The 14203-nt window shown below is 42.7% G+C and overlaps 1 pseudogene; it reads right to left on the bottom strand.

Annotated features, from left to right (window-relative positions):
- Positions 1-2874: 2874 nt before the first annotated feature.
- Positions 2875-12223, bottom strand: LOC103123811 (mitotic spindle assembly checkpoint protein MAD2A-like; annotated as a pseudogene).
- Positions 12224-14203: the final 1980 nt, after the last annotated feature.

Genomic DNA, 14203 nt, shown 5'->3' with positions numbered 1-14203 from the left:
TATTTGTTTGATTGAACCACAGGCATTTCCAGTGGAACAATCATCTCTGATGTGGCCTACTATTTTTAGATGCAGTTAAAAAAAAGGTAGGCTTTGCTAATATTTTTAACTTAGAATCAATGTATTTATTTGAAGGGATATATGCAACCTAACCTATGTTTATAGCTATATTATTCACAGTAGTCAAAGAGTGAAAAAAGCCTAAAGGCCCATCGACAGATGGCTGCTTTTATTTAAAAAAAAAAAAGTAACAAAATTGTCTGTCAGACATTGTGAGAATTATGATGATTATCAGAGCACAGAGGAATAGGACATAGGTGGTAGATTTTGCACACACATATGGATGTGAAACTATATCCCTGATATCTTAAAATTTATAAATAGCTATTAAATCATTAATAAAATTATTTTTAAAGAATCAAAGCATTTATTTAATACATATTGATTAAACATCCAAGATATTTTAAGGTAGACACTAGAAAATTAATTACACTATAAAATATTGAATGATTAATTCAAGTAACAAAACCACGTGTGAACAAAGTCTTTAAAGATGAGTAGTAATGATCAAATTGGGTTGATTAATCCAACTAACAGGGTTGAGTTAATTAGTCTACTAAACATTTGGTTAGTGAGCTGATAAGTTGGATTACTGAAATCTTTCTAGGTAATCTCACACACTTAATAGGCACTTTTGTAAATACATGAGATAATAATTCCACAGTATGTGTTTTATTAATCTCCATGTGTTTCTGGACCTATGATTTCTCATCCATAAAAAGGAGAGCCAGCAAAGCCCTGCCCCACTAAGGAAAGATAGGGACAGGCTGGGAGAATGAATCGACCTGCCAACACCCATGTTTACTGGACAAGCAATTACAGAATCCAGACCTTCCTCCTTCTGCACCCAATAATGATCCTGGGTCCATGCTCCCAGAGGGATAAAGAATAGGAAGGTTTTCAAGGGATGGGATGGGATAGAGAACTCTGGTGGTAGAAATTGTGTAGAATTGTAACCCTCTTATCCTATGGTCTTGTTGATATTTTTTATTTTATAAATAAATTAATAACAATAAAAAAAGAGAAATCTCTGAAATTGGATACGTTGACTTCCTACTTTCATACATATGGCCAATTTCCTATTGTTGTGAAGCATCAATAACTGAGAGAAACTATAATTGATGTTGCTTAACTACATTCATTTGTTAAAAATATTGAAGTTTTAGAAATATTTTTTAAAAAAGAAAATTATTAAATTGCTTCAGCAGGGAGGAGAGTTGTGATTAGTAGAACATTGGAATATCCTGTTAGAATAAAAAATTGAATCTGAGGGTTCTTTGTGTCTGTAATGTGAATATGTCATAAAAAGTGGTGATTCGGATGCAGGGAAAGGAATGAGGGCAGAGTGGCTCTGAGGTTCTGGAAGGTGTCCTTGGGAAAGGACCTAAGTGGGGAGGTCAGAGTGTTTTGTAGACACCTGTCATGGTGAGATGTGAAATTGTACCCAATGTGTCAACAACTGTACTATAAACCATTAACCTCCAAAATAGAAAGAAAAAAGTAGTGATTCACAAAACTTAGGTAGCAAATAAACCAAATAAGTTCTGCAAGGGGGCAGCAGTTGCACCGCAGGGACTTTTCAAAACTCGGTCATTTCCTAAGTTTTCTCACAAGAGGGCAGTGTTACTCAACAGCTGGAACCATGGAGGCAGGAGAAGAGGGACTGCTAGCCCAAGTGTTTATCCAGGATTTTGTCTGCTCATTATCTTCACAGATATTGACAGAATGATCCTAGCATAAATCACCACAAATATTTCTTCTTCAACCCTGAAAATGCTTGGAATTTAAAGAGTGACAGGATGGTTTGGATTAGTTAATGAGCACTTTCCTGATGATCTAATGCACTATATGAGCACTTTTGGAAACTATAAAGTCAAGAGAAAAAACTTAGTACAGTCTTCCTGAAACATATAGCAGGGAATAGCAAAGGTATATTTTATAGAAGACAATCTCATGGAAGTAATATAAACTTAATTTTGATTATTTAGACAAAAGGAAAGTTACTAATGAAACTTCAGAATTACAGTGACTAAAGTCTGAAGAATAAAATAGTTTTCATAAATGCCTTTGTGGGCTTTCATAATATATACCAGTCAACAGTACTTAAACATATATATATATTCTCTATTTCCTCTTAAAAATGACAATAATTTCACAAGTACTATTTTCATTTTGTTTTTAAAAACACACATGAGTTTATTTTACTGTAATTGGAAGCTTTGTTTTATTGAAAAATTCATTTAGACTCATAGAAATTTAAATAAACAAAAATCCTATAGATTTGTAGATTCTGGTTATATACACTGAAATTAAATTCCTAACCCTTTCAATATGGAAACTATACATATGTAATAATACGAAAAGGATCTAACAGCAGCAGTACTGTATTACTTAAAGATTTTCATTATTTGCTTTACGGATCTAAAGATTTCTGAATCTTCAAACTAATTTTGCTATGTTTTCTATACTTGAATCAATCCCTACCTATGTTCTGAATAAAATTAACTGACCAAAAGACCTGATTTAGGAGATGAGTTAATTTTCTATACATTTTTTTTAAATTTACAGTTGTCAAGATATTGAAGTTCTAGTGCTGCCAATCTGCTGGTTCCCTCTGGGACAATATGTAATGGATTCATTATGTCAACTTTATGAGAAGCCATACAGATGCCAAAAATGGAAAAACTATGCACAATTTAGTAGAACATAATCTAAATTCTCCCTATCTGGCAATTAATCAATAAAGCAAGCATCATTAACATAGTTTTGTGGGAGGGAATCACACTTGAGAATTACAAGCACATTATTTCCTTCTCATCTGTAGTCAGTGAGAATTTTATATGCCACCATGCTGCTTAATTCATGAATGGTAGTAGTAGCGACCAGGCAGTGGCACAGCTGGTTAAGCACACATAGTACAAAATGCACAATCAGCACAAGGATCCGGGTTCAAGCCCTGCTTCCCGCTAGCAAGAGGGACACTTCACAAGTGGTGAAGCAAATCTACAGGTGTCTCAATTTCCCTCTCCCTATTTCCCCTCCCCTCTTAATTTTTCTCTATCCTGTCCAAATAAATGGAGGTGGAGGGGAAAAAAACAGCTGGGAATGGTGAATTTGTAGTGCAGGCATGGAGCTCCAGAGATAAGCCTGACAGCAAATAATAATAATGATAATAATAATTGTAGTAGCACAGCTATATACAAGATACTGGGAACTGTACAGCAAACCATAACAAAAGGACTTTTCTATTTTTTTTATTTAAGAAAGGATTAATTAACAAAACCATAAGGTAGGAGGGGTACAACTCCACACAATTCCCACCACCCAATCTCCATATCCCACCCCCTCCCCTGATAGCTTTCCCATTCTCCATCCCTCTGGGAGCATGGACCCAGGGTCATTGAGGGTTGCAGAAGGTAGAAGGTCTGGCTTCTGTAATTGCTTCCTCGCTGAACATGGGCGTTGACTGGTCAGTCCATACTCCCAGTCTGCCTCTCTCTTTCCCTAGTAGGGTGGGTCTCTGGGGAAGCTGAGCTCCAGACACATTGGTGGGGTCTTCAACCCAGGGAAGCTTGGCCAGCATCCTGGTGGCATCTGGAACCTGGTGATTGAAAAGAGAGTTAACATATGAGGCCAAACAAATTGTTGAGCAATCATGGACCCAAAGTTTGGAATAGTGGAGAGGAAGTGTTAGGGAGGTACTCACTGCAAACTCTAGTGTACTTCTGCTTTCAGGTATATATTTTGCAGTAGTTTATGGATACGTGTGAACATAAGCTCTCTCTCACAGAAACTGGTGTATGTGTAGGTTTGGGGACTTTGTTACAAAGTGAACCACCTGAGATGAAATTAAAGTGTACTATAAAAGGAAAGGTCTCACCCGAGTAATGAAGCTGAAGGGTTGTCATTCCACACGTGTAGTCTCTGGACACAGTCTGAAGTGAAGCATGTTGAGGTGGCAATCGTTGCGTTGCTTAGGTTGTGATCGGCAGATGCAATATTATTTGGTATGGATTGGGAGAGGCATACGGGAAAGTGGGCCCTATCCAAGGGTTCCAGGACTGGGGGAAGTAGGGGCTCTATAGTGGAGATGTGAGGTTCCTGCTGTCTTAGGGTTCAAAAAGACAATCAATAGTGAATGTTATCATCACATTATTTGGTAATTGGGTTAACTTTGAAAACTCCTTTTGTTATGGTTTGCTATACAGTATACAGTATCTTGTATATAGCTGTGCTATTGGATGCTTCTGATCTACTTGGTCTAGGCTTTTGAGAGAGTCCGCATATCAAATACACAGCCTATATATTGAAAAGATTCAGTTTGTGTTTTGAAAAACTTCGAGACATACAATTAATTTTCCCCCTCTCATATTAATTAACTACTGATTTATATGTCTACATTTTGCTAGGAGTGTACATAAACACCATTCCCACCACCAAAAGACTGTGACCCATCCCTCCCACCCACTCCCACCCCCCACTGGCCCAGGAAGCTACATGTCTACCCCTCACCACAGGGTTTTTACTTTGGTGCCCTACTTACAATTTGATCAGGTCCTGCTTTTAGTTTCCCTTTCAGATCTTCTTACTCAACTTCTGTTGATGAGTGGGATCATCCCATACTCATCTTTATCTTTCTGACTTAGCTCACTTAACATAATTCCTTCTAGCTCTGTCCAAGATGGGTCAGAGAAGGTGGGTTCTGTTGTATGCTTTACATTGGGTTCTAGTTCTCCCCCACCGAGAGAATTAGATCAGTCCAGTTAATTTCGCGGGCCTGCTTGGCCCTGCCCCGAAGGAACCCCGCCAGAGTTCCTGAGTTCCTGAGTTCGAGAGTAAGAGAGAGTGCTTGCACCGCTGCAAAGAGACAGCAGAGTTCTGTTTGGTCATTAGTTTGGTTTAGTTTATGAATCGTTGTTCCTGAATAAAGAAATACAGCTTCCCTGCCCAGCCGTTGTCTCCGCGTCTCTGTTACCCGTCCGTGAAGTCAACCCGCCCAGCAAGAGCCTCTGAAAATTTTTAACAACAAATGGCACCCACGTGGACCTGACCTGCGCATCTCTCAGATAAGTAAAGACAATTTGGCTACCTATGCACTATGGCCTTCTCTTCTGCTTGTGAAGAGATCTCTAAAGGCCTCTGCTCTTTCTTCACGAGACTGTTTTGCTGTTTCTGGAACATTTATCTCTGGACCACTCTGTGGTTTCCACTCGCTCGGGCAAACTCAGAACAGCCAGCGGGAAGAGCCAGTGGGAGGGAGGCGAGGCACGGAGCTGCTGTTTCCACCTGGTTAAACAGCCAGCCAGCTGGCTATGCCCAGACAACCCCGCGCACCGCGCCAGCAGCCCTGCAGTCCCGCAGCCCGCAGGAGGCTGACGCCAGCCCGCAGGAGCCCGATGCCAGCATGCTGGAGCCTGATGCCAACATGCTGGAGCCCGATGCCAACATGCTGGAGCCCGATGCCAACACACAAGAGCCCGAGGCCAGCCCACAGGAGCCGGCTCTCCACCGCGTGGCGCAGGGCACTGGACGTGTGATCCATCCACGCTGCTCAGCCACTGCGAGCAGTGCAGCAGACATGGCAGGGCCATGGGGCAGGGCCACGGTGGCCTATCATGGCCGCCACCCCTGGGCACCTAGGCCCATGCCTTCTACAAAACTGGCCTGCCTGCCCTCTTGCTATAAATTCTGGAACCATCTCGGGCCTCCCGGACCCCCGGGCGCCCTGCCGAAACTGGGCACACGAGATCTCCAGCCACCGGTCCGGTCTGAAGGCAGACAAGCTGGAGTACGCAGAGATTCGTGCAGAGATCACAACCTGCAATTCCTAGAAGTAAAGCTGCGTGGGAAGCCACCTCCAGATGGTGAACCTCCCCCCCACCCCCCAGCAACTAAGACAGTACAGATTTAAATTCGTGTTTAAAATAACATGTCTTCGTAACGAAGGTTTCTCTCCTTGTGTATTAATGACCATGTTTATGTGTATGTTTAAAGTCTGGTAAACAGTAACTTTAAGGCTAAATTCTTACTAGTCAAAGTTAAATGAAAAAGGTTTTCAACGTAATTCTCATAAAGATAAAATTAACTTACATTTAAAGTCTAAGGTAAAAATTAGTTAACAAGCAATATATTTTAACTAAGTTGATCTAAACAAAAGGTTAAATAGACTTGTTGATATGTAAAACTCTCCATTACCTTCTCTATTAGAAATGGTAGATCGCACAATGGCTATGCTAATTATTCTCATGCCTGAGGTTTCCTTTCCTGACTCCATCTTGAATGGGTGTAACAAAAAGTTAAAAAGACGTTGTTGCTATGTAAAAGTCTCAAATTCCTTCTCTATTAGAAATATGCTAATAACAAGTTTTGTTTCATAGTAAGTAAATTGAAGCCAGCTGCCTTTGGGACTCTAGGCCGTTCCCCACCCCCATGCAAATGTCCGTCGAAGAAGGTACGCCCCCCAGAGGCAAGAAATGTTTTTTTAAGCTGATAAAGTTTAGCCCACAGAGGCAGATATGGCCCCCTCAGGCCTTCCCTTGGCAACACGCTGGTTCTTGTTATGTGCTTGCATGTTTCTCCATGTTTGTGCCAGTTTCTTTTTTAAAAATGCCTGTATGATATATGTTTCTGTTCACCCCATACCCTTGATACTATAGCCATTTAGTTAAAAAGAAAAGGGGGAATTGTTGTATGCTTTACATTGGGTTCTAGTTCTCCCCCACCGAGAGAATTAAATCAGTTCAGTTAGTTTCGCGGGCCTGCTTGGCCCCGCCCCGAAGGAACCCCGCCAGAGTTCCTGAGTTCGAGAGTAAGAGAGAGTGCTTGCGCCGCCGCAAAGAGACAGCAGAGTTCTGTTTGGTCATTAGTTTGGTTTAGTTTATGAATCGTTGTTCCTGAATAAAGAAATACAGCTTCCCTGCCCAGCCGTTGTCTCCACATCTCTATTACCCGCCCGTGAAGCCAACCCGCCCAGCAAGAGCCTCCAAAAATTTTTAACAACAGGGTTCATTGTTCTTGATAACTGCATAGTATTCCATTGTATATATATACCACAGCTTTCTCAGCCACTCATCTGTTGTTGGGCACCTGGGTTGCTTCCAGGTTTTAGCTATTATGAATTGTGCTGCTATGAACATAGGAGTACACACCTCTTTTTGGTTGGGTGTTATGGAGTCCTTGGGGTATAACCCCAGGAGAGGAATTACTGATCATATGGAAGGTCCATGTCTAGCCTTCTGAGAGTTTTCCAGACTGCTCTCCACAGAGGCTGTACCAATTTACATTCCCACCAGCAATGTAAAAGGGTTCCTCTGTCCCCACATCCTCTCCAGCATTTGTTGCTGCTGTCCTTTTTGATGTATGCCATTCTTACAGGAGTGAGGTGGTATCTTAGTGTTGTCTTAATTTGCATTTCTCTGACAATCAGTGACCTAGAGCAGTTTTTCATATGTTTGTTAGCCACAAAAGGACTTTTCAAAGTTAATCCAATTACCAAATAATGTGATGATAACATTCACTATCGATTGTCTTTTTGAACCCTAAGACAGCAGGAACCTCACATCTCCACTATAGAGCCCCTACTTCCCCCAGTCCTGGAACTCTTGGATAGGGCCCACTTTCCCATATGCATCTCCCAATCCATATCAAATAATATTGCATCCACCGATCACAACCTAAGCAACACAACGATTGCCACCTCAACATGCTTCACTTCAGACTGTGTCCAGAGACTTCACATGTGGAATGACAACCCTTCAGCTTCATTACTCGGGTGAGACCTTTCCTTTCATAGTGTACTCTAATTTCATCTCAGGTGGTTCACTTTGTAACAAAGTCCCAAAACCTAGATATACACCAGTTTCTGTGAGAAAGAGCATATGTTCACACATATCTATAAACTACTGCAAAATATATACCTGAAAGCAGAAGTACACTAGAGTTTGCAGTGAGTACCTCCCTAACACTTCCTCTCCACTATTCCAAACTTTGGGTCCATGATTGCTCAACAATTTGTTTGGCTTCATATGTTAACTCTCTTTTCAGTCACCTGACTTCCCTGGATTGAAGAACCCACCAATGTGTCCTGGCGCTCAGCTTCCCCAGAGACACACCCTACTAGGGAAAGAGAGAGGCAGACTGGGAGTATGGACCGACCAGTCAATGCCCATGTTCAGCGGGGAAGCAATTACAGAAGCCAGACCTTCTACCTTCTGCAACCCACAATGACCCTGGGTCCATGCTCCCAGAGGGATGGAGAATGGGAAAGCTATCAGGGGAGGGGGTGGGATATGGAGATTGGGTGGTGGGAATTGTGTGGAGTTGTACCCCTCCTACCCTATGGTTTTGTTAATTAATCCTTTCTTAAATAAAAAAAAATAATAAAAATAATTGTAGTAGTGAATTAATAGACAGACTTCCTCAGAATTGGTAATGACCTGTGGTCCAGACTCTCCCAATTTTTCAGAAACCACCAAATCTTTGTCAGTACAAATCAGAAGATCAAATGAACATGAGACTTCTGACAGTAGCAGAAATGTCACTGAATTGTGATCTGATAAGTGAATGGAATTATTTCATCTTGGATACCTTTCTAAGACTTTTCCCATGATGCACTGTCATCCTTTACAGTCTTGTCACACACAATATCAAATTGTCATCTTTTAAGGACATCATCTTTCAATATTTGGAATGATCATTATCTGCTTTTGAACGGAACACTTACATAATCAGCCTTTTAGGTGGACTACCACACTGTTTAGACATTTTATGAGTGAGGTATCAGCAGCTAAAAGCAAGCTAAGTACATTTTTGCACTCTAGTGAAAGTTTCAGATGGATGTATTCCATGCTGATATGAAATGCTGCTAATGTCAAAAGAAAACTCAACCACAAATTGCATGTTCCAGTGCAGGGTGATGCCTTAATTCCAGCTGAGCTGTGGTCCATAGCCAGCCTCACTGATGAAGGAGTAATGATTTCACCAGGCAGACATAGGACATGGGACATCCCTGCAGTTACTAGAAAATGGAGGGTGGCATGTGTATATAAAATTGGAAATTAAAGAAGATCTAATTGAATAGAAAAAAATATCCCAAGTATATGAATTAACTCATCCTATAGAATACATGTTTTACTATGCATGAGAACCCAAGTTTGAGGTCCCAGCACATGGGAACAATATTCAAAGAGGAAATTTCACAATTGGTGTAAGCAGTGCTGTGGTGTCTCTCCTCTCTATTTTTCTCTTCTTCTCTGTCTCCCACCCTCTACCAGGAAGAGAATATAGAGGTGGCACAAAGGTGGTGCACCTTGTTAAGCACACACAGTACTAGGAGCGCACAGTACTAAGCACAAGAACCTGCTCAAGGATGCAAGTTCAAGTTCCTGGATACCCATCTGCAGGCAGACCACTATAAGTGGTGAAGCAGATCTGCAGGTGCTTCTCTTTCTCTCTCCCTCTCTGTCTTCCCCTCCTCTTTGAATTTCTCGCTGTCTTCTCTAATAAAAAGGAAGAAAAAAATGTCTGCCAGGAGCAGTGGATTCATAGTGCTGGCACCGAGCCCAGCAATAACTCTGAAGGCAAAAAGAAAGAAAGAAAGAAAAAAAGAAAGAAAGAAAGAAAGAAAGAGAGAAAGGAAAGAAAACATACAAGTAGGTGGGGTTAGGGATTCTCTAGAAGCAGTGGGATCACAAATGTACCAAGTTCCAGCAAAGTCTTGATGGAAATAAAATAATGAAAAAAAAATCCCTATCATTAATATCTTCTAAATTGCTAAGATAGCAATATTCTACAACTTGGTCTATAGATTCATCATAACCTTATTGAAATCTCATGTGGAGATTAGAATGTAGAGACTAGAAACTGTTACTTCTTAGAGACTGTTACACTGAAACCAACTGTTACTTGTTAGAGACTTTTACATGGAAACCAACAGTTCCTTGTTACAGCCATTAAAGCCAGAAACCAACCGCTCTTGTTCTGTGTACTATAAAAAGCCGAGAGCACTCTCTCACAGAAACTGGTGTATATCTAGGTTATGGGACTTTGTTAGAAAGTGAACTACCTGAGATGAAATTAGAGTGTACTATTAAAGGAAAGGTCTCACCCGAGTAATGAAGCTGAAGGGTTGTCATTCCACACATGAAGTCTCTGAATACAGTCTGAGGTGAAGCATGTTGAGATGGCAATCGTTGCTTTGGTTAGGTTGTGATCGGCGGATGCAATATTATTTGGTTTGGATTGGGAGATGTATACGGGAAAGTGGGCCCTATCCAAGGGTTCCAGGACTGGGGGAAGTAGGGGCTCTATAGTGAAGATGTGAGGTTCCTGCTGTCTTAGGGTTCAAAAAGACAATCAATAGTTAATATAATCATCACATTATTTGTTACTTGGGTTAACTTTGAAAAGTCCCTTTGTTATGGTTTGCTGTACAGTACCCAGTATCTTGTATATAGCTGTGCTATTGGAAGCTTCTAATCTACTTGGTCTAGGCTTTTGAGAGAGTCCGTATATCAAATACATAGCCTATATATTAAAAAGATTCAGTTTGTTTTGAGAAACTTTGAGACATACAATTGATTTCCCCCTCTCATATTAATTAACTACTGATTTATATGTCTACATTTTGCTAGGAGTGTACATAAACACCATTCCCACCACCAAAGGACTGTGACCCATCCCTCCCGCCCACTCCCACCCCCCACTGGCCCAGGAAGCTACATGTCTACCCCTCACCACTGGGTTTTTACTTTGGTGCCCTACTTACAATTTGATCAGGTCCTGCTTTTAGTTTCCCTTTCAGATCATCTTCCTCAATTTCTGTTGATGAGTGGGATCATCCCATACTCATCTTTATCTTTCTGACTTAGTTCACTTAACATAATTCCTTCTAGCTCTGTCCAAGATGGGTCAGAGAAGGTGGGTTCATTGTTCTTCATAGCTTATGTGCACACGTATCCATAAACTACTGCAAAATATATACCTGAAAGCAGGATTACACTAGAGTTTGCAGTGAGTACCTCCCTAACACTTCCTCTCCACTATTCCAAGCTTGGGATCCATGATTGCTCAACAAATTGTTTGGCTTCATATGTTAACTCTCTTTTCAATCACCAGGTTCCAGATGCCACCAGGATGCTGGCTAGGCTTCCCTGGATTGAAGACCCCACCAATGTGTCCTGGAGCTCAGCTTCCCCAGAGACACACCCTACTAGGGAAAGAGAGAGGCAGACTGGGGGTATGGACCGACCATTCAACGCCCATGTTCAGCGGGGAAGCAACTACAGAAGCCAGACCTTCTACCTTCTGCAACCCTCAACGACCCTGGGTCCATGCTCCCAGAGGGATAGAGAATGGGAAAGCTACCATGGGAGGGAGTGGGTTATGGGGATCGGGTGGTGGGAATTGTGTGGAGTTGTACCCCTCCTACCTTATGCTTTTGTTCACTAATCCTTTCTTAAATAAAAAATTTAAAATAAAAAAATAAAAAATAAATAAAAAAAAAAAGCCGAGAGCAACCAGACTCTCCCCTTGTGTGGAAGGGTGTCAGCGGCCCAAGCTTAAGCTTGCTTCTTCTTCTAGCGTTTTCCCTTCTTCTGTAGCCAGTCAACAGCGTCAGGTTGAGCCTGATGTAAAGTTTCGAGACCTCCTTTGAATCTGGAGAGGTGGTAGTCATTGACTATGTGGGTCATAAGTCTGTCTGTAGCCGCAGGGGCAGTTCGGGTAGTCTCTGGCTCCCCAGCGATGGAACATAGCGGCACACCGGCCATGGCCTGTTTGATAGCGATTGAGGAGGAGGGCCCAATCATAACGTGCTAGGTCAAAGCTGGGTTGAGCTTAAGTTTGCTAATAAAGGCTCTTGCTATTGCATGTGTGAGATCGGGACTCGAACTTCTGGGCACAACATTTGGGGTCCCGTCCAGGATCCCCATCTCACTGAAGGAATGCCAGCCTCACTGAGCCTTCTAGACTGGTCTATCTGTAGCGAGAGGCGCTTGGAGTCGAAGGCGGACGCGCTGGGCAGCTCAGGGTCCAGGGTCCTGGAAGACGTCTCAGGCCCTGCTGTAGGGGATTGGATCCCCCTCGCAGATTTGGAAGGGGAGAGTGGGTCGCGCACACGAAGCAGCAAAAGGCCGTCCTCCCATCTATAGGGAAGTGGCGGCATGAGAGGCCCTCCTCCCATCTGTAGGGAAGCAGCGAGAGTTGTCCTCCCATCTGTTGGTTCAGAGTGTTGGCGGCTGGGCCTCTAGAGTTTTCTTTAAAAATGTTATTGTCTCTGTATTCTCTTTGTGTATGTTGTCTCTGTATTTTCCTTGTGTGTGTTGTCTTTGTATTCATTATCAGTTTTGTCTTTCTTAAATCCAAAGTCAGGAGTCAGGCTACTTCGACTCCTCTGACTATGGTCCTGGATCATTTCAAAGAATTCAAACAGAGAGCTCACAATTTAAGTCTAGGAGTAAAACAAGACCAGATATTATCAAGATAAGTGGCCAACCTTCTCTACCAGTTGGCCCCCAGAAGGAACATGGAACCTGCCTACTATCTATGCTACCAGAGATGTCATCTTCGGACACCCAGGACACCTGGACCAGATTTCTCACATCCTTACTTGGCAGGATCTGGTAGAGAACCCCCCCCCCCTTGGCTGAAACCTTTTCTTCCTCCACAGGGTTTGAGACCCACCGTTCTTGCTTTAAAGAATTCTTGTTGTCAGCCTACTGCCCCCTCCATGCCTCCTCCCACTTCCCCTCCTACCCTATTTTCCAAGATGGTCCTGAAGTAGACCTCCTAGAGTACCCTCCTCCCTACCAACCTCAACTTCCTCCAGGCCAACAGGAACCCCCAGCAGCAGGCCAGGGCTTACGAAGCCCTCCTCATATGAGAGCCTGTACAGCCCAGAAAACCCTGATTCGGTGGCCCTGCCCCTCTGAGCCCTAGGACCCCCGAACGAGAATGGTGAACAATTGATGCAGTATTGGCCGTTTTTCACTAGTGACCTTTACAATTGGAAAATGCAGATTCCCTAAGTTTTCAGAAAAACCAGCAGCACTCATTGACCTGTTAGATTCTCTTATTTTTACCCATCAGTCAACGTGGGATGACTGCCAGCAGCTTTTACAGATTCTTTTTACTGTGGAAGAAAGAGAAAAGATCCTCTCAGAAGCCCAAAAATTCATGTCCAGGGTACATGGGAACCCCACCTTAAACTCAGCCCTGATAGACGGCAGTTTGCCTCTGATAAGACCCACCTGGGATTTTAACTCACCTGAAGGTAAGGAGAAGCCCCAGGTCTATCACCAGACTCTAATGGGAGATCTCCGGGGCGGCTGCATGCCGACCCATCAATTTGGTTAGCAGTGTGCAACAGGAAAAGACAGAAACCCCAGCTGCCTTCTTAGAAAGAATTATGGAGGCATATCATATGTTCACTCCCCTAGATCCAGAAGCTCCAGAGAATAAGTTAGTAGTAATTATGGCTTTTGTAAACCAGGCTGCCCCTGATATCCAAAAAAATCTCCAGAAAATAGATAGATTAGAACTACAGACAGTAGAAGAGAAAGTCTAACAACTGAGAGATCCCTGAAGAATGCCAATTACGGACAATGACAGCAGCTAGGGAGCAACAGACTCGCAATCTCACTAAGGTATTGTTGTCAGCTACCGCAGAACATCCTCAGTGGAAAGGCCAAGAGGCCCATCCTCCCCAAGGGTTTGAAAAGAGCAGAGGTATACTTAAGATACCTACTCCCACAACCCAACAGGCGGTAAGAGAATTATTGGGGTTGGTGGGATTTTTCCAGCTGTGGATCCCCAGTTTTGCCAAAATAGCAAAACCCCTTTATGAGGTGATGTGAGAAGGGAAGCCTTTTAAATGGACTGAGGCTCACAAGAGTGCCTTTAAACAACTAAAGCAATGCTCTGTTGTTGGCTCCAGCCTTGGGACTGCCTGATGTAACTAAACCCTTTCACCTTTTCATAGATGAAAAGCAAGGGATAGCAAAAGGGGTCCTAACACAAACAGTAGGACCCTGGATGCAGCCGGTAGCTTATTTCTCAAAAAAGCTAGACTCAGTGGTGGCCAGATGGCCACCGTGCCTCCGCATCATAGCTGCTATGGCTATGTTGACAAAGGATGCTCAGAACA

This window comes from Erinaceus europaeus, chromosome 8 (assembly GCF_950295315.1).
Source record: "Erinaceus europaeus chromosome 8, mEriEur2.1, whole genome shotgun sequence".
NCBI classification, from domain to species: Eukaryota; Metazoa; Chordata; class Mammalia; order Eulipotyphla; family Erinaceidae; genus Erinaceus; species Erinaceus europaeus.
Note: the sequence above shows the minus strand (reverse complement) of the source record. Positions and strands in the feature narration are given on the sequence as shown.